The sequence below is a fragment of the Pristiophorus japonicus genome, chromosome 16 (genome assembly GCF_044704955.1).
Source record: "Pristiophorus japonicus isolate sPriJap1 chromosome 16, sPriJap1.hap1, whole genome shotgun sequence".
Taxonomy (NCBI): domain Eukaryota; kingdom Metazoa; phylum Chordata; class Chondrichthyes; family Pristiophoridae; genus Pristiophorus; species Pristiophorus japonicus.
This window is the reverse complement of record NC_091992.1, coordinates 27,955,427-27,976,283: the sequence shown is the minus strand read 5'-3', so window position 1 is coordinate 27,976,283 and position 20,857 is coordinate 27,955,427.

The window sequence follows — 20,857 nt, the reverse complement described above, 5'->3', positions numbered from 1 at the left end:
TAGTGCTGCTCCAGCTTCGTTAAAATCTCTTTAAGCATTGTGTCCTTTGGCTCGTCAGGCACAAGCAGATTTACAAGGGTTTCGTATAATGCCGGACTCGCCTCCGATAAAGGATCTCTTTCTTACATTCCAACACAGCCTGGTTCTGGACTGCATTGTCTGGAACTTCGATTATGTTATTTGCAGTGAAATACATTTCTAGCCGATCCACATACGCTTTAAAACGTTCCTGGTCATGTCTATATTCACCCAAATATCCGATTACACCTGCCATTTTTAATCTCTAGCTGTTCTCACCATGTGCTGTAGTTTACCTCGGACTTTGTAGCTTTTTTTTCCAAAGACAGAAACTTCCAAAGTCTTCTGTCGTCTGGCTGAATTCTTCACCAACAAAAATTAAGCTTTAAACATCTGAAAAATCTCCATCCTCAGTCACCAACTGTGATACCTTCGCAGAGCACACACACACAGCTCTTAAGATGGCAGGCTCTCTGTCCGGAAGCTGCCGGAAGCTGCCTGTCTGTTTTTCTAACTCTGCAGCTGCAGTACACAATACGTCCACATCCACAGTATGGAGCTACAAGCATTTCAAGCTTACAGCACTTACAGACATCACACATGGGAAATTTTACATTCACCTGAGAGGGCAGAAGGGGCCTTGGTTTAACATCTCATCTGAAAGACGGCACCTCCAACAGTGCAGCACTCCCTCAGCACTGCACAGGAGTGCCTGCCTAGTTTTTTTTTTAAATGTGCTCAAGTCCCTGGAGTGGGACTTGAACCCACAACCTTCTGACTCAGAGGCAAGTGCGTTACCCACTGAGCCACAGCTGACACTTATTTAGCTCAACACCATCCAGGACAAAGCAGCCCACTTGATTGGCACCCCATCCATCACCTTAAACATTCACTCTCTCCACCAATGGCGCACCGTGGTTGCAGTGTGTACCATCGACAAGATGCACTGCCAAGGCTTCATTGACAGGACCTCCCAAACCCGCGACCTCTACCACCTAGAAGGAGAAGAGCAGCAGGCACATGGGAACACCACCACTTCCACGTTACCCTCCAAGTTACACACCATCTTGACTTGGAAGTATATCGCTGTTCCATCATTGTCGCTGGGTCAAAATCCTGGAACTCCCTCCTTAACAGCGCTGTGGGAGTTCTTTCACCATAAGGACTGCAGTGGTTCAAGAAAGCAACTCACCAGCACCTTCTCAAGGGCAATTAGGGATGGGCAATAAATACTGGCCTTGCCAGTGATGCCCACGTCCTGTGAATTAATTTTTTAAAATTCGCATCGAGTCATATAGGGGGATATTAGGACAGTTCACCAATGAGGTAGGTTGTATGGAGCATCTTAAAAAGAGAGAGGTGGAGAACCTTAGGAAAGGATTTCCAGAGCTTAGGTCTTAGGCAGCTGAAGGCTCGGCTACCAATGGTCGAGCAATGAATATTGGGGATGCGCAAAAGCCCAGAATTGGAGGAGCGCAGAAATCTCGGAGGTTTGTAGAGCTGGGCAGGTTTCAGAGATAGGGAGAGGCGAGACAATGGAGGGATTTGAAGGGAATGGTAGAAGCTCTGAAGAAATTCACCACCATTGTAGATCAATCGCAGCAGAAACTGCAAAATGAATTGGTTTTGAATTTATATAAATAAGTTTGTTGAAGGCCTGAATTGAGGAACATACTTTCTACCTGCTTGGTTTCAAGCCTCCTAAAATATCCATTTCACCTACCTTCTGTCTGCCCCCCCCTTCCTATATTTCTCACTCAGTGTTTACTTTCCTGTCTCGCTTAGCATTTGAAGTTGTTTCTTTTATATCAGAAGTGCTACATAAATCCATATTGCAGTTAGTTGAATCTGAGAGATACCCATGTGCACCTGGATTAATAATATTTTGCTTCTCGGTGTTTTACAATTCCAACTAAACTCAGCTAATACATCAGTTGTAGCAAACCCACCCTCCCATGGTCCACAACAAGCAAATATTATTTCTGCAACATAATTTGCAATCAAACTATTCTAAAACGGAAAAGAGCACCTCTTAATGAATATAATGCACACAGCGCTAGCCTAAAAGAGAGCACATGGTGAATCATTCGGAGACTGTGTTGTACTGCTTTGTTATGTGTTTGGGAAACTCAGCTGAAACAGCAGTTTTTCTGGGATTTAGAGGAGAGATTTTACACTATCCCTGCAGTCAATAGGCACGTATTAGTCATTGTAATGCCATTGTTTACTGCTCAATGGCACGGAGGTTTTTAATAATTCAGTGGTATATCTTGTTGTTAAATGGAATTCAGGCTTTACAAGAACCTGAGGCACTACTCAGGAACTAGTCCCTGGCAGAAAACAGCAATTGAGTGACTCAATATAGTCTGAGCAAGAAAATAAAGTCTTTGCACCTCTGCTTCTGTGCTTTGTTCCACTTTGTTAACTCTTTATGACTGCAGCGGTCTTTCTGCCCTAAAATTAAGATTGCAATTAAACAACCTTCGTTGTCCGGCATATCTCTCCCATTCTGCTTTCCAACGTGCAGGCAATCCAGCAGTAGTTTCTGTGAGATAGCAGGTGCACAACGGGTCCAGAGGGATCAGAGAATTCGCTCAACAGGCCTCGTGCCTGCTTCCGTCGGGCTGCAGTACTGTGTTTTGCTACATTTCCTACATTGCAACAGTGACTACACTCCAAAAGTACTGTAAAGCACTTTGAGACATCCGGTGGCCAAGAAAGGCGCTATATAAATCCAAGTCAGTCAGTCAGTCAATCAGTTATTCTTTCACTTTGTGAGCTGATGTGCTTGAATCTATTTGATGCCTGTGCTTCATTTACTGCGAAGATATTTATCCTCCCCCACTCCCCCCCCCTCCCCCACCGACACCTCACCCATGAGTCCCCATTTTGAATGGAAGCAAGAGAAACGCCACATATGAAGGAGTTTTTAAAGTGGCTTCAGCTTAATTTAACAACAACTTACATTTATATAGCGCCTTTAACGTAGTAAAATGTCCCAAGACGCTCAACAGGAATATAAGCAGACAAAAATTGACACTGAGCTACAGAAGGTGACGTTAGGAGAGGCAACCAAAAGCTTGGCCAGAGGGATAGATTTTAAGCAGCGTCATAACGGAGGAGGGAGAGGTGGAGAGGCAAAGAGGTTTGTGGCGGGAATTCCTCCCTGAGGGCCTAGATGGATGAAGGTACGGCCACCAATGTTGGGGCAAAGGAAATGGCCGATTCACAATTGGCAACAGTTGGAGGAACGGAGGATTGACGGGCTGAGCAGGTTACAAAGATAGGAAGGAGCGAGGCCTTTGAACTCAAGGAAGTGAAATATAGCATTTTTGTTGCAATGTTAACTGTAACTTTTTAGTATGGTGTTGTTTATATTGGAGATTTTTTTCCACCTTTAGAATTTTTATAAATCTTTGCAGCAACTTTTGAGGGGCAGTTTTTTATTTACTCAATAGAGTAATGCTCAAATGAATGATGAATGAATTGGAGTACGAGCTGCTCTGTGTGCGACAATAATGCCTTTACAATTTTACTCCAACGCAAGCCTGATTCTGGGACACCCCGGGGAGCGCAGATCGAGAAACTGTGGGTTCACAGTCCGTCATTTTACAACTATTAATTTTAATGGATGAAAAATCATGGGCTGGAGTCCTCTAATTACTTGAGCTGTGCTCCTTGCTGGTAGCATCTGATGGTGGAATCAGCCCTACGGTGACTCAGCCCGACAGTGAACAGCCCCACAGTTGACTCAGCCCGACAGTGAACAGCCCCACAGTGACTCAGCCCGACAGTGAACAGCCCCACAGTTGACTCAGCCCGACAGTGAACAGCCCCACAGTGACTCAGCCCGACAATGAACAGCCCCACAGTTGACTCAGCCCGAAAGTGAACAGCCCCACAGTGACTCAGCCCGACAGTGAACAGCCCCACAGTGACTCAGCCCGACAGTGAACAGCCCCACAGTGACTCAGCCCGACAGTGAACAGCCCCACAGTTGACTCAGCCCGACAGTGAACAGCCCCACAGTTGACTCAGCCAGACAGTGAACAGCCCCACAGTGACTCAACACTATAATAAATCAGTCGCATAGTGTACAAAGAAACTTTCCTCATTGTTGTTTATCGAGTATTGTTGCAATGGCTTCAATTTACTGTCAATCAGAACCCTCAGATCGCTTTCATTATTTTCTTGTCATTTAAATAATAGTCCCTTGCTGTATTTTTGTTCCCATGTGAAGTACTTTGCATTTCTCTACATTAAATTTCATCTGCCACCTGTCTGCCCACTTCCCAAGCATATTCAAATTCTCCTGCAGCTTTTCCTGTCCAGTTTTGGAATCTATCATCTTCATTAGCTTTGTATCATTTGAAAATGTAGCCATTGTGTTTGTGGCTCCTAGCTCCAGATTATTTATAAAAATATTAAACAAAAGAGGTCCCAAAACAGATTACTGTGGGACTTCACTGGTAACATTGTCCCAGGCTGTTGACAATCCCTGTATCATTACCCTCTGGGTTCTATCAGTCAACCTACATCGACAACAACAACAACTTGCATTTATATAGCACCTTTAATGTAGTAAAACATCCCAAGGCACTTCACAGGAGTTTTATAAGACAAAACAAATAAATTTGACACCGAGCCACATAAAATTAAATTACGGCAGTTGAACAAAAGCTTGGTCAAAGAGGTAGGTTTTAAGAAGTGTCTGAAAGGAGGAAAGAGAGCTAGAGGCAGAGAGGTTTAGGGAGGGAGTTCCAGAGCTTAGGGCCTACACAGCTGAAGGCACGGCCACCAATGGTTGAGCAGTTATAATCAGGAATGCTCAAGAGGGCAGAATTTGAGAAGCGCAGACATCTCGAGGGGCTGTGAGTCTGAAGGAGATTACAGAGATAGGAAGGGGCAAGGCTATGGAGGAATTTGTAACAAGAATGAGAATTTTGAAATCGAGGCGTTGCTTAACCAGGAGCCAATGTAAGTCAGCAAGCACAGGGGTGATGGGTGAACAGGACTTGGTGCAAGTTAGGACACGGGCTGCCGAGTTTTGGATGACCTCAAGTTTACGTAGGATAGCATGTGGGAGGTCAGCCGGGAATGTGTTGGAGTAGTCAAGTCTAGAGGTAACAAAGGAATGGATGAGGGTTTCAGCAACAGATGAGCTGAGGTAGGGGCGGAGACGGGCAAAGTTATGGAGGTGGAAATAGGCGGTTTTAGTTATACCGCAGATATGTGGCCGGAAGCTCCTTTCAGGGTCAAATATGACATCAAGGTTGCGAACAGTCTGGTTCAGCCTCAGACAGATGGTAGGGAGAGGGATGGAGTCGGTGGCGAGGGAACGCAGTTTGTGGCGGGAATCAAAGACAATGGGATGGATCTTCCGGTCCCTTGCGCTCTGGGTTTCACCCTGGAGTGGCGTGAAAGGCGGCGTTCTGCTCTCCTGCGCCCCTTCGCGATCCTCCGGTCTGGGCACGGCTGGGGATGAGCTGCGCTGGGCGTGCAACACCTCTCGTTGCGACACCGGCAGTAGTTTTATTTTTCCCTGCCCGAAAATACGCCCCGCAATGACCGCCTGGGAAATCAGTGCGGTCCAGCCATGCCAGCAGCGCTGAGGACGGTGAAGTACTCTAAAGGTAAGTACGAGTATTTGTTCTTTTCATTTTTTTTTAACAATTTGTGTTGTGGTGACATGGGCAATATTTTGGGAATGTTTTTGTGTTTTTTTTAAGGATCCCCCCCGCCCCCAGGCCTCTCTTGGAGCGCACACAGCCCGTCACTTTCGATCGCAAGTTTCCCATTTTAGTGCCTCACAAAATGTACAACACCTCCCTTCGCGCTGCGTCCCCTGACACAGGGCCCAGATGGCCAAAATTCCTTACCAAAGTACAAATTATTGCCGGCCGGCAACTTTCCCACTTCCGTTTTCGCCCAGAAAACAGAGAAGGCTAAAGTCCAGCCCAATGGCTTCGGTCTTCCCAATATTTAATTCGATAACCAATTACATATCCATTGTTAAATATTTCTGCTGATTTCAGTTTCATTTATTTTCGGTACCAGAGAACTGTATCAAAGGCTTTACTGAAATCTAAGTACAATATATCCGCTGCCTAATCTATAACAACCTTCTTTGTCACACCATCAAGGAAAACCAATAAGTTAGATTGGCAAGACTTCCCATTCATGAACACATATTGATTATCTTTTATTTCTCTAGAGACACTTCAAGATTTAATTTTTAATAAAGGTTTCCATAACTTTACCCACAACGAGCATCAAACTCACTGGTCTGTAGTTTTATGGGTCACTTTAGCTAAAAATAGGAGTAACACCTGCCTTTTTCCAGTCCCCAGAGATTCACGGAGGCTCATTCTATGAGCACACCATTGCTGAATCAGCCTTTCAAATACTTGGAATAGGTTAATATTTGCACGGTGTAACTTCAAAGCCTACACTTTATATGAAGGTTAACATTTGACTTTCACCACAACAAAAAATCCTGCTTTTTAACGTTTGAAATTTTGATGCTTTCAAATTGAGTGAAATAATTGATATAATAATCCTTTATGTTTATGCAAGCAACTACATAAGATGTCTGTGTTTCTTTCATCCTCCACTCCAGGGACCTGAGCACATAAATCTAGTCTGGCGCTCCAGGGCAGTGCTGAGGGAGCGCTGCACTGTCAGAGGTGCTTTCTTTTGGATGAGACGTTAAATCGAGGTGCCATCCCATCTCTCAGGTGGACGTAAAAGATCCCATGGCACTATTTCGAAGACGAGCAGGGGAGTTATCCCTGGTGTCCTGGCCAATATTTATCCCTTAATCAAAATAACAAAAAAACAGATTATCTGGTCATAATCACATTGCTGTTTGTGGGAGCTTGCTGTGCGCAAATTGGCTTCCGCGTTTCCTACATTGCAACGGTGACTACACTCCAAAAGTACTCCATTGGCTGTAAAGCACTTTGAGACATCCGATTGTTGTGGAAGGTGCTATATAAATCCAAGTCTTTTTTTCTTTCTTTCCTCCTGCCAAGGTTAGACAATAAGTACAAGACTACTGAACAGTTCAAATCGTCTTTCTAAAAGAAAGTAGCAAGCTCAAAAGTGACCCTATCTCTCAGTGTGCATAATAAATGAGATATCACTGATACACAGGATTCCGAACCTGACAATGGGATACAGTCCAATGTAGTTCCACCTAGTGGACTACTGTTCCACCCAATGGACTACTGTGGTAATGCAGCCATTGCTATTTACAAGAATAAAAGTATCAGGTGACAGGTCACCTGACAAGTTCCTGTGTAATGGAGTCATCTTGGAGCCTGTGTGTTTGTGAGGTCATAAGGAATATATCACATTGGCGATGGAGGATGGGATAATTGGATTTCCCATTTTTGTTGGTGGATGATTCCAGCCAAACAACAGAGAAACTAGAGAGGTCCTTTGTTTGCAGAACTGCTAAAAATCCAAGGTAAATTACAAGCACACTTAGCTAAACTGCCAGAGTCCAGATGGCCACACTTATGAGAATATTAGGGCATTTGGGTGAATTCCATCGCAACTGTGAAACTTTCAGAGCATATGTGGAGCGGTTAGAAATGTTTTTCACTGTGAATAGTATCATCGAAGTCCCCGATGATGAAAACCGTAACCAGGTGGTGTTGGAAAGAAAACAGGCTATTTTCTTGACTGAAGCAGGCCCTGAGGAGTATGAGACCCTGAAAAATGTGCTTGTTCCTGTCAAGCCAAAGGACACATCACTTACGGAGATTCGAACCAAGTTAGAACAGCGCTACAATTCTGAGCCCCTGGAAATTGCGAAAGTTATCGTTTCAGAATATGAGATAAGTTAACCAACGAGTGAGTACATTGTAGCATTAAAGAAGCTGTCTATTCACTGTCATTTCGGAAACTTTCAGAACTGAGCATTGCGTGACCGCTTTGTTTGTGGGATGAAAAATCAAGCTATCAGAAGAAAGTTATTGACAACCCCAAACTTGACTTTTGATTTAGCTTGTCAGATAGCTATGTTGATGGACATGGCCAACCAATATTCCCAAGAATTTCGTACCATTTCCAGTCATCAGGCAACCGAGGTGAATTGCCTGCAGGTTAAAAGTAAAAGGCAGTTGGGCCCCAAGGCCTCAGCAACTGGCCAAAGTAACAGCGCATTGAAGTCATGCTATCGGTGTCTGGGACAAGACATTGTTCAAAGTTGTCCATATATGAAGGCAGAGTGTTTCTTCTGCGTGAAAACTTGTGAAGGCATGCCGACTGAAGAGTAAACCAACTTTCAAGGCTACAAGTAGAAATCCCCAGAGAGTACATAGCATGGAAGAAAAGCAACAGGATGAAGAGATGCACATCATCAGGAGCATGAGGGTATCTAACAGCGATTCAAAAAGTATCATCATTCAAGTAGATTTTGCAGTAACCAAGATACCCATGGAAATCGACATTGGTGCATCTGCGAGTGTAGCACCGGAATCACTATATCTCGACAAATTGTGTGATTTCCCAGTGGAGAAATCCAAGTTAGAGCTGCGAGGCTACTCAGGAGAGAACATTCCTGTGGTAGGTCGTATCACCGTACCGGTGAAATACAAGGATTAATTTCAGAGATTGCCTCTCTTAGTGGTGGCAGGAGACAAGCCTGCCTTACTTGGAAGAAATTGGTTGGGATCACTGAAGCTGGATTGGAGTGAAATTGTTCGTGTTGAAACGAGATTTGCATCAAAGGATAATGTCATCTAAAAGTATCCGAAGATGTTCTGCGAAACAGGCAGTCCGATCCAGGGCTTCAAAGCAAGTGTCAGGGTACAGAAGGATGCTCGACCAGTTTACTGCAAGCCATGTTCCGTACCATATGGACTCAAGGAGAAAGTTGAGCAAGAACTCAAAAGACTAGAGACTGAGAACATTATCTCTAAGATAGATCTATGTAATTGAGCTACACCCATTGTTGTTGTACCTAAGTTCAATGATAAGGTAAGGTTGTGTGGCGATTATAAAGTAACCGTAAACTAGGTTCTGGAGGGTAATCTCCCCAATACATTGCCAAATGTAGAAGATTTGTTCACAACACTGACAGGTGGTCACATTTTCTCAAAGTTGGAGCTTGCTTACAACTTGAACTAGAGGAGGAGTCCAAGTCATGATTGACTATAAATCCTCATCTAGGCCTATAACAATTTAATAGGCTACCATTTAGAGTGTCTTCTGCCCCCACCATATTTCAAAGGGTGTTGAACTAGATTTTGCAAGGCATTGTTTTTTATTTATTTAGATGACATATTAATTTCAGCACCAAACAGACAAATCCATAATAACATATGGATTCTCTAGCTCAAACGGCTAGAGAAGCACAGAGTATGAGTCACTGCTCATAAGTGTGAGTTATTTCAAAACTCAGTGGAGTACTTAGGGCACAGAGTCGTCATCATCATCCTCATAGGCAGTCCCTCGGAACCGAGGAAGACTTGCTTCCACTCCTGAAGTGAGTTTTTTGGTGGCTGAACAGTCCAATACAAGAGCCACAGACTCTGTCACAGGTGAGACAGATAGTCGTTGAGGGAAAGGGTGGGTGGGACTGGTTTGCCGCATGCTCTTTCCGCTGTCTGCGCTTGATTTCTGCATGCTCTCGGCGTTGAGACTCGAGGTGCTCAGCGCCCTCTCGGATGCACTTCCTCCATTAGGGCGGTCTTGGGCCAGGGACTCCCAGGTGTCAGTGGGGATGTTGCACTTTATAAGGGAGGCTTTGAGGGTGTCCTTGTAACGTTTCCACTGCCCACATTTGGCTCATTGGCCATGAAGGAGCTCCGAGTAGAGCACTTGCTTTGGGAGTCTCGTGTCTGGCATGTGGACTATGTGGCTTGCCCAGCAGAGATGATCGAGTGTGGTCAGTGCTTCAATGCTGGGGATGTTAGCTTGAATGAGGATGTTGATGTTTGTGCACCTGTCCTCCCAGAGGAATTTGTGGGATCTTGCGGAGACATCATTGGTGACATTTCTCCAGAAACTTGAGGTGTCTACAGTACATGGTCCATGTCTCTGAGCCATACAGGAGGGTAGGTATTACTACAGCCCTGTAGACCATGAGCTTGTTGGCAGTTTTGAGGGCCTGGTCTTCAAACACTCTTTTCCTCAGGCGGCCAAAGGCTGCACTGGCGCACTGGAGGTGGTGTTGGATCTTGTCGTCGATGCCTGCTCTTGTTGATAGGAGGCTACCGAGATATGGGAAGTGGTCCACGGTGTCCAGGGCCGTGCCGTGGATCATGATGACTGGGGGGGGGCAGTGCTGTGCGGTGAGGACAGGAAAGGCACAAAGTAGACAAAGATGGTTTACATCCAACCAAGGGAAAGCTGAATGCAATCAAAAATGCACTCAATCCCAAGAATGTCACTGAACTTCGATCATTTTGGAGTTTTTTGAACTATTATGGGAAGTTCCTGCCAAATTTAGCTACAATGTTACATCTACTGAATGAATTGTTGAAAAAACAGGTCCATTGGAAGTGGTCAGAAGAATGCAACGCAGCATTCAAAGAGTGTAAAAGCCAATTGGTAGAGAGCACCATGTTAGTTCACTATGATGTATCTAAGGAGATCAAGCTAGCATGTGATGCCACTCTGTATGGAGTTGGGGCAGTAATCACTCATGTACTACATTGTGGGGAAGAGAGACCAAATGCTTTTGCTTCATGCACTCTCAGTACCAGTGAGCGGAATAATGCGCAAATCAAAAAGGAAGCTTTGGCATTAATTTTGGGGGTCAAGAAGTTCCACAAATACTTATGGTCGCAAATTTACCATCGTTACAGACCATAAGCTCCTGACGGTAATCCTCCATCCAAAGTCCCCAGTTTCAACATTAGCTGCAGCCCGAATGCAGAAATGGGCTTTAATTTTGTCAGCATATATACATGACATTGAGTACAGACGATCAGCTGATCACAGTAATGCCGATGCTATGTCTAGATTACCATCCCTATCACAAGTTACACCCAATAGGGAAGAAGCGTTTTATTTTTCATACATTGATGAACTGCCAGTCCAGCTGAAGAGATTGGTAGAACAACGAAACGTGACCCAGTTATGTCAAAGTTGTATGATTACATAGCGAATGGCTGGCCAAACCAGGTATCAGAGAAATATATTCATTCATTTTTCATTCGTAGGAATGAATTATCAGTCGATAAAGATTGTATCATGTGGGGTGCATGAGTGGTTATACAAAATAAATTAAGGAGATCTTTGAAGTTCTCCTTCCAGTGGGCCCTGACTGCTTTGGTGTGCTTAATGAGTGCCTCTCCACTCTTGGCCATCATGGGGGTGGGGCCTTGGGTGTTTGGGCCATAGGTGGACTTGACTGGGCTGATGAAACCGTGCACATCGTGGTTGTCAGCCAGCTGCTGAATCTCCTGTGCTTTCTCCACCCACCAACTATTCTTTAGGTCATGTTTTTTTTGTTGGACCTTGGCTTTCAGCCTCCTGTAGAGTTGCTTTGCTTCTCCCGAATTGTATTGCTGCTTTAGGTTTAGAAATGCCCTGCGCTTGCAGCTTATTAGCTCCTGGATCTCCTGGTCATTCAGTTTTGGTGTTTCCTGGTTGAGTGACCGAGCGTCTCTTTGCAGGCGCTGGTTATGGAGGCCTTGAGAGCAGACCAGGCGTTGTGGGCACTCTGTGTCTCGGGGTCATCGAGGATCGTCAGGTTGGCAGTGAGGTGCTAGCTTTCTTAAGTGATACCCGTCCTCCTATATGGCTCAGAGATGTGGACCATATTCAGCAGACATCTCAAAGCACTGGAGAAGTACCACCAATGCTGCCTCCGCAAGATCCTGCAAATCCACTGGGAGGATAGACGCACCAACGTCAGTGTTCTCGCTCAGGCCAATATCCCGAGCATCAAAGCACTGACCACACTCGACCAGTTCCGTTGGGCAGGCCACATCGTCCGCATGCCCGACAATAGACTCCCTAATTAAGTGCTCTACTCGGAACTCCTACATGGCAAGTGTGCCCCAGGTGGAGAGAGGAAACGCCTCAAGGACACCCTCAAAGCCTCCTTGATAAAGTGCAACATCCCCACTGGCATCTGGGAATCCCGGGCCCAAGCCCGCCCAAAATGGAAGAAGAGCATCCAAGAGGGCACTGAGCACATTGAGTCTTGACGCCAAGAGCATGCAGAAATCAAGTGGAAGGAGCATCCGGCAAACCAGGCTCCCCACTCACCCTTTCCTTCAACCACTGTCTGCCACACCTGTGGCAGAGACTGTAATTCCCACATTGGACTGTATAGCCACCTGAGAACTCACTTTTAGAGTGGAAGCAAGTTTACTATATTCTGAGGGACTGCCTATGATGAGGATGATGATCAAATAAATTCAGGTCCAAATTATTAGGAGATCTTCATGACCAGCACCTGGGCATGTGCTTGACCAAGAGTTTTGCACACAGTTACTTATGGTGGCCATGTCTAGATAAAGATATAGAGTACATTGTTAGTCAGTGTACTGCATGTCAATTGGTAAGCAAGAAACCACCATCAGTGCCATTCCAGCCATGGAAATGGTCTCCCAGGTGTGTCAAAGGTTACATATAGATTTTGCTGAGCTCGAAGGACAGCAATTGTTCATTGTGATCGATAGCCATTCGAAGTGGGCAGAGGTGTTTCCAATGAGGAAAATAACAAGTAAAACATTAGACATTTTGCGAAGATTATTTTCTTCATATGGCCTCCCAGAAGAAATTGTGTCTGATAATGGACCACAATTTTGTTCAGAAGAATTTGCACAGTTGACAAGCAAAAATGGTGTGAAACATATCAAGGTTCCACCATGCCACCTGGCTTCAAATGGTGCGGCAGAGTGCACAATACAAATTGTAAAACGTGCCCTCATCAAACAAATGTTGGATCCAAATCCAAAGAAACAGCAGTTGTTGTTGGACCATAAACTAGCAAACATTCTAATTAATTATCGTAATACTCCTCATACAATTATTGGTAGAACACCAGCAGAGTTGTTTCTTAAACGACAGCCACGAACCAGGTTCTCGTTGTTAAACCCAAACCTGGTTCGGTCATTAGAAGAGAAACAATTAAGACAGAAAGAGAATCATGATAGAGGTAGAGTAAGAGAGAGAAGTGTGAAATTAAATCAGAAAGTGAGAGTGAAGAACCAGCACCATAAATGGTTAAAACAGTTACCAAAAAGAGCGGTGAAGATATGTAGCATGGAATGCTTAGGTTTGTTCACATTGATCATATTTTACCTACAGATGTGGAAGGAGTTGAAAGTTGGAATGATTTAATTATTTCTGATGAGTGAGGTAGTCTTATTACAAGTACAGTGTCAGTAGCAAATCTTACATCAAATGTACTAGAAACAAGCCCAAGAGAAAGTCAGAACTTAAGTCCGAGTCAGGCAGACAAACAGTCTGAAGTTGAAGATAGTTCAAATGTAAATCAAGGGTACATCCCTTGGAGAAAAACTTTCCTCAGGATTAGCCTAGAATGTGTTTAAATTCTCCACCATGTTTGGAAGGTTCTGTTTGAGAGTGAAGGTATCCTCCTTGAAACAGAAAACCAGTGGTTAAGTTTGATTTGTAAATATGGCAAACTAAGTCCATATCTTTTGTTATAACTTGTATAACCATGCACGTTATGTATGATGATTGTTTGTTCTCATTATTTCTTCATTAAGGAGGGAGAAGTGTAATATATAGTTCCACCTAGTGGACTACTACTCCACCCTGTGGTAATGCAACCATTGCTGTTTACAAGAATAAAAGCATCAGGTGACAGGTCACCTGACAAGTGCCTGTGTAATGGAGTCATCTTCGAGCCCATGTGTTTGTGAGGTCGTAAGGAATATATCACAGTTAGGATGAACCATTTTCTGAACAACATGCTAATAAAGCCCTGCAGCTGAACGCAGGCTGTTTCCCTGGTCCCAGTTGATCCACTTCAATATTGTCTTGAACGACAGCCATGAGACAACATGCAAAGCATTAGCCAGACAAGCTGCAGAGATGTACTATAACATGCCTCTCTGCTACTGGAGCCTGTAGTTTTGGCAGCAGGGAAGTGCGGAGATTCTGATGATGACTCCTGAGGTAATTAAACCGACAGATGTTATAATTAACAGAAGATTCATCTCATCATTGCGAGAAAACTCCTGCGATGGACCCACTTGAGTTTTTATGTTTCACTTCTAGTAAATTAACTTTCTGATACAAGACTGCAGATTAAAGGGAAAACATAGCAATTCCCTCCGCCTTTCACCGAGCGTAAAGCATTGCTTCTTTGGAAAAATCGAGAGAGATTCTCTTCCTGTAGCCAAAAACAAAGCTCCAGGCAAAATGGTGTTCAAATTATGTGGAAAATCCATTATTACAAATGAATATCTCTGTCACTGATAGTAGTTATAAATCATTAATGCCAGAGAGCAGATATTAAAGTGATAAACCACTTTGTGCCCATGATTATAGTAGGAATTACCCCCAGGCAAACAGATAAATACTGTAGTGTGCTTGAGTGTCTTAATGGCTCGTTGTATGCAGGTTATTCCCAATGCATTCTACAAGTGTTGTGGTTTATGACTTTCTTATGCTGCACATAAATCAAAGTCATTGTCGGTTATACCGAAATGAATCTGCTCTACGGGGGAACTCGCGACTGGTTTGTTTACTTTGATTCGATCAAAATAAAAAAACCTGACAGTCCCTGAGATTCTTCAATATTTATTTGGGCTTCATTCATAACATTTCTTTCTCATTAAAATAACTGCTTTAATGCATCCGACCTTCTGGATTAAAAGCTTCAACTCCAGTGAAAGGTGATTTTTCACTTTTGGCGCCACATAAGGACTATACAACTTATAGTAATTGTACTTGAAGAGAATGGTATAGATGCATTTAAGGGAAGGCTCGACAAGCATATGAGGGAGAAGAGAATAGAGGGTTATGTTGACAGATTTAAATGAGGAAAGATGAGAGGAGGCTCAAGTGGAGCATAAACGCTGGCATGGACTGGTTGGGCCAAATGGCCTGTTTTTGTGCCGTTTACCCTATGTAATCCTATGTAATCTTACTGTTCTTAAACATGAAACCAACACTTGAGAAAGATTGGGAACCATAAAATAAGATTTTGTATTAACTTTCATAACAGAACCTCAATTTATTTTGGTGTGATTCGGAAGTTACTGCATTTTGCAATAAACTACTCTACACTTGCCAAGATGAGTGCAGCTCCAACAATGCTCAAGAAGCTCGACACCATCCAGGACAAACCAGCCCGTTTGATTGACACCCCATCCACTGCCTTAAACATTCATTCCCTTCACCACTGGCGCACCTTGACTGCAGTGTGTACCATCTACAAGACGCACTGCAGTAACTCTCCAAGGCTTCTTCGACAGCACATCCGAAACCTGCGACCCCTACGACCTAGAAGGACATGGGCAGCAGGTGCATGGGAACACCCACCACCCACAAGTTCCCTCCAACTCCCTCCCTAACAGCACTTCACTGCACGGACTGCAGCAGTTCAAGAAGGCGGCTCACCATCACCTTCTCAAGGGAAATTAGGAATGGGCAATAAATGCTGGCTTTGCCAGTGACGCCAAAATCCCAGGAATTAATTAAGAAAAAGCCTACTTTGCGCCTTCGTAGGGTGATAACATGGCGCTAATGGCTTTCCGACCGAGCGCGGTGAAAGTACCGCCGCCCGCGAACTTCCCTTGCAGGTTAACGCTGGCGGTAATAACGCCACGATCTCCTGTGTCCTGGAGATGCGACATTATCTGGTGTGCAGTACTGTCTAAAATGATGCAACTCTCTCGTTAAAAATGGAGTGGTTAATCCACGCGGCAGTCCTGCGGTTACATCATTGATTTGCGAACTTGGTTATTGTTGGTCACTCAGTCAAGTCCGCTGCGGCCAAAATGATTTTCTCCAGTTCTCACTTGGAATGATTTGTGACAGAAGAGTATTCTCCTGCAGAAAAAAGAAATAACTGACACTCTCAGTTTTGTCACATTACAGGAATGTGTCTTGCTTGCTGATCACAGAACACCATTGGTCATGACTCTAGTGCCTAGAAATTCAATGGCACCAGAAAAAATGTGCTCGAAGGATGCTGGACGCACATTGCACAAGCCTGTTTATATTGCAGAGGAGGTTAATGGCAGAAGCTTAGCTCCCAGGACATGGTTACAATGTAGAAAAAAGTTCAATGACCTCACCAGAATTGTCACGGTAAGAATGCTAACTCTCGGGCCTCTTACTCTCTGCCCACACCTGTAGTTTCACTACTCTCCTCTCCTGCTTTCTTTCACTTTACTGGAGTCATTGCATTGTGTTCTCTATTGATTGGCTGTACAACTGTTTGAGAGGATGGCAATTCAGGCTTCACTGTTGCCACCTAAAGGCAGCCAGCACCTCATAAAGGGGAGGTGCACTCAAGCTGCAGACAGCAGGGAACACATTTGAGGACATAAATGGGTGCAAGACTTGCAGATTGGACCCCAGGTTCTCTGATGTCACTTTGAAGGCCCTGGTCTTGGCGGCCAACAGAAGTAGGGGGAGTCTGTTCTCTCCAGAGGGCAGGAAGCTCTCCAGGTAACACTTCCTTTGCCAGTGGAGGTTGATGCCAGGAGCTTAGCTCCTAGGACATGGCTGCAATGCAGAAAAATGTTTAATGACCTCACCAGTTTAGTCAAGGTTCGAGTCCGAACTTTCAGGTCTCTTACTCTCTACCCGCACTTTCACCACATACAGCCTCACTACTTACAACAGTCCCCTCCCCTGCTTCCTTTCACTCTCCTACAGTCATTGCACCACACATCACTGTACCTTCTTCTCCTGATACTCACACACATAGCACTTCCCACTCTTACCATTATTGCAACCCTCACTATCCCATAACTCACATCTTACACACACCATACAAACTATTGTAGCAGGCACGTACTCTGAACACCTCACAAAGCGCTATTAACGCACTCCCTTCTTTCTTGCAGAAGGTCACTCTGAACGTCTGGCAGGAGGCGGCCACCAAGTGTTCAGTTCTGATGGAGGGTTTAACCCCAAAACATTAAACTGCCTTTTCTCTTTTTCAGATGTTAATGGACCTGCTGCACATACCTAGACTTTTCTGTTTTTATTTAAAATTATCCTAGTCGACACCACCTTTTAAAAAAAATTGTTCATGGGATGTGGGCGTCGCTGGCAAGGCCAGCATTTATTGTCCATCCCTAATTGCCCTTTTGAAGATAGTGGTAGAATCAGAGAATCAGAGAAATTTACAGCACGGAAGGAAGCCATTTTGGCCCATTGTGTCTGCGCCAGCCAACAGAGAGCTATCCAGCCTAATCCCACTTTGCAGCACTGGGTCCATAGCCCTGCAGGTTACAGCACTTCAAGTGCACATCCAAGTACTTTTTAAATGTGGTGAGGGTTTCTGCCTCTACCACCCTTTCAGGCAGTGCGTTCCAGACCTCCACCACCCTTTGGATGAAGACATTTCCCCTCAAATCCCCTCTAAACCGTTTACCAATTACTTTAAATTTATGTCCCCTGGTTGTTGACCCCTCTGCTAAGGGAAATAGGTCCATCCTATTACTCTATCTAGGCCCTTCATAATTTTATACACCTCAATGAGGTCTCCTCTCAGCCTCCTCTGTTCCAAAGAAGACAAACCCAGCCTATCCAATTTTTCCTCATAGCTAAAATTCTCCAGTCCAGGCAACATCCTTCTGTACCCTCTTTAGTGCAATCACATCTCTCCTATAATTTGGTAACCAGAACTGCACGCAGTACTCTAGCTGTGGCCTTACTCATGTTTTATACAGTTCAAGCATAACCTCCCTGCTTTTGTATTCTATGCCTTGGCTAATAAAGGCAAGCTTTCCAATTCCAGTTTTGCTTCTTTCCCTACTGAATCTATTTTCAGGTTCCCATCCCCCTGCCAAGCTAGTTTAAACCTTTCCCAACAGCACTAGCAAACCCTCCCGCGAGGGTATTGGTCCCGGCTTTGTTGAGGTGCAACCTGTCCAGCTTGTACAGGTCCTATCTTGCCCAGAAACAGTCCCAATGCCTCAGGAATCTAAAGCCCTCCCTCCTGCAGCATCCTTCCTGTCATGCATTCATCTGTCCTATCCTTTTAGTTATGTACTCACTAACACGTGGCCCTGGGAGTTGCCTTCTTAAACTGCTGCAGTCCCTGTAGTGAAGTGCTGTCATGATGGTATGTGACTTGGAGGGGAACGTAGAGGTGGTGGTGTTCCTATGTGCCTTCTGCCCTTGTCCTTCTAGGTGGTAGAGGTCGCGGGTTTGGAAGGTGATACCAAATAAACCTTGGCGAGTTGCTACAGTGCATATTGTACCTACCTATATGTACTAACTCGACCATGACATTTGGCTCAGGTTTGAGACTGGCACGGACTGGGGCGTTGTACGTTCGGTCACTACATCGACTTTGTGCCTGTTTTGGCCGCACGTCGGATTCATCCACTGAAATATTGACGAAAATTCCTATAAGAGCAATCTTCACTGTTTCTGCCAGTATGGATTCTCACACCTTGATGGCTGTAGAAATGCAAGTGTCACTCTCTTTGTAATGTTCGACAAGCATTACCGCCTCCATTTCACACTCTGTCACCAGCAGCAGATGAAATAGAACATGGAACTGACAGTCAGAACAACTTTTAATGAGGAAAAGCACTGTCTGCAACAAATGCTGTGTGAGACGGTACACACGGGATGATAAATAATCTGAAAGACTTTAGTCATTGTAAAGGATTAGTCTAGCCAAGATTAAAAAAAGCAAGTAGGTACAATGAACAATCGTTATAAATCACTTGCTAATTTACTATCCAGATTAGAATTGTACTCCAAAAATTATCTAGCCAATTAAGCAAATAAATGTAGCAAATCTAATTAGGATTTCTATAAAAAAGAAGTAAAGCACTTCAAAATGATATGGCTGTGAAGCTTTTCTTGCATATTTTATACCAGTTAGCAACATTTTATTAAATTACATGTTCTACTCAAAATGTGAGTTCATGAAAATTACCTGAGTTAATGAGCTTCAAGTATGAGGGTAAAAACCAAATTTCTAGAAATCACTCCAATGTGGTGACACTAGATGAACACTTAACATGCTCATATGACAATCTCTTTTGCGTTATTTTAGTAGGGGCATTCACCCATCTAAAATATTGCCGGTGATAAAGTACTGGACAGAGGAATGTCATACAAATGCTTTCAGCATTTGCCCATTAATATCAGCAACAGAAATTGCTAGGTTAAAGTAACGTAGAAGAAAGGTTTTCCAGACAGGAAGGTTGATTGTCGCCTGATCTGCCTGGCATTAACCAGGCGGGCATAACCTCAGAATGGGATCAGTGGCCTTACCGCCCCATTAACCCCAACTGTAATGAAAGGGGTCTATTGCCAGGCATCCAAAGCACCTGCCTGATTCAGGCGGTCGGGCCTATTGCCAGGCGTCCAAAGCACCTGCCTGATTCAGGCGGTCGGCCCCTTTTAAAATGCAAATCGGGGTCCTATGACATAAAAACGACTCCGATTGCCATTTTAGGTTGGAATTGGCCGGTGAGCCCAGAACAAGGGGGGCATAACAACTTGTGATGTCAAGAAGCATTTCTTCATGCAAAGGGTAGTGGAAATCTGAAACTCTCTCCCCCAAAGAGCTGTTGAGGTGAGGACAATTGTAAATTTCAAAACTGAGATTGAATGTGATTTTTGTGAGGGATGGTAAATGAAGTTAAAATACAGATCAGACATATTTTTAATTGAATGGCAGATTAGGCTCGAGGGACCGAATGGCCTACTCCTTTTCCGATATGCAAAGAGGCCCAGCAAAGATAAGTTTGGAGCTACCTTTATGGCGACAGGAGAGGCACGAATGTTCCTCTGGGCTCCGCAAAAATAAGCCGTCACCCCGGAACCCCGCTCGGAACTTATCTTACTGGCGGCCAGATATTGGGAGGCCTCAATCCACATCGGGAAACCAATTCGGCACCCCAACTCGCCAGCCCGATGGGAATGACACCGGGTCTCAAGCCCACGGCAACCTCTCTGCTTCGAGTTTGTACGACTGGCCGCGGATTCCGCCAAATGAGCCACAGGGAGCCCAAACAGAGGAACTGGAGGAGGCCATTCAGGCCCTCGAGCCTGTTCTGCCATTCAATGAGATCATGGCTGATCAGTTTTGGCCCATATCCCTTAAAACCTTTGGTTAACAAAAAGCTATAATTCTCTGATTTAAATTTAACAATTGATCTAGCATCAATTACTGTTTGGTGAAGAGAGTTCCAAACTTCTACCACCCAAATTCCCCAAACTTACACCCGTTTTTTCAGCAATATTTCGCTGTTTTTTGGCGATAAACGGTGATCCGCTAGTTTCGCGAAGTCTTAAATATCGCTAAAAAGTGGACCACTGGCGTGCAGGACTGGAAATACCGCTATTGCCTTAAAATTGTCTTTTGGCGCACCCATATTCTGGGCAATAAAAGTGCCCAAGGAAAACCTGCATTGCAGCCCCAAGAACAGTGGTAGCTATGAAGACCTGCCAAAAAGGTTAAGTTAAAGTTTTTATATTTTTAATTCATTTTCAACGATTCAATAGTTAAGTGCCTTGTGAATGTTTTGTGATTTTTTTATATTTTGTTTTTTGCAATTTTTTTTTTTGTGTTTTCCTCCCTCCCAAGGCTTCTCTCACGGCGGTAATCGGTCTCGGACTAAAGTTGGCAAGGATCATGGTTTCTGCCGCGAATCCTCCTGCAATGCCAATTTTTACCGCTGGACACGTTTTC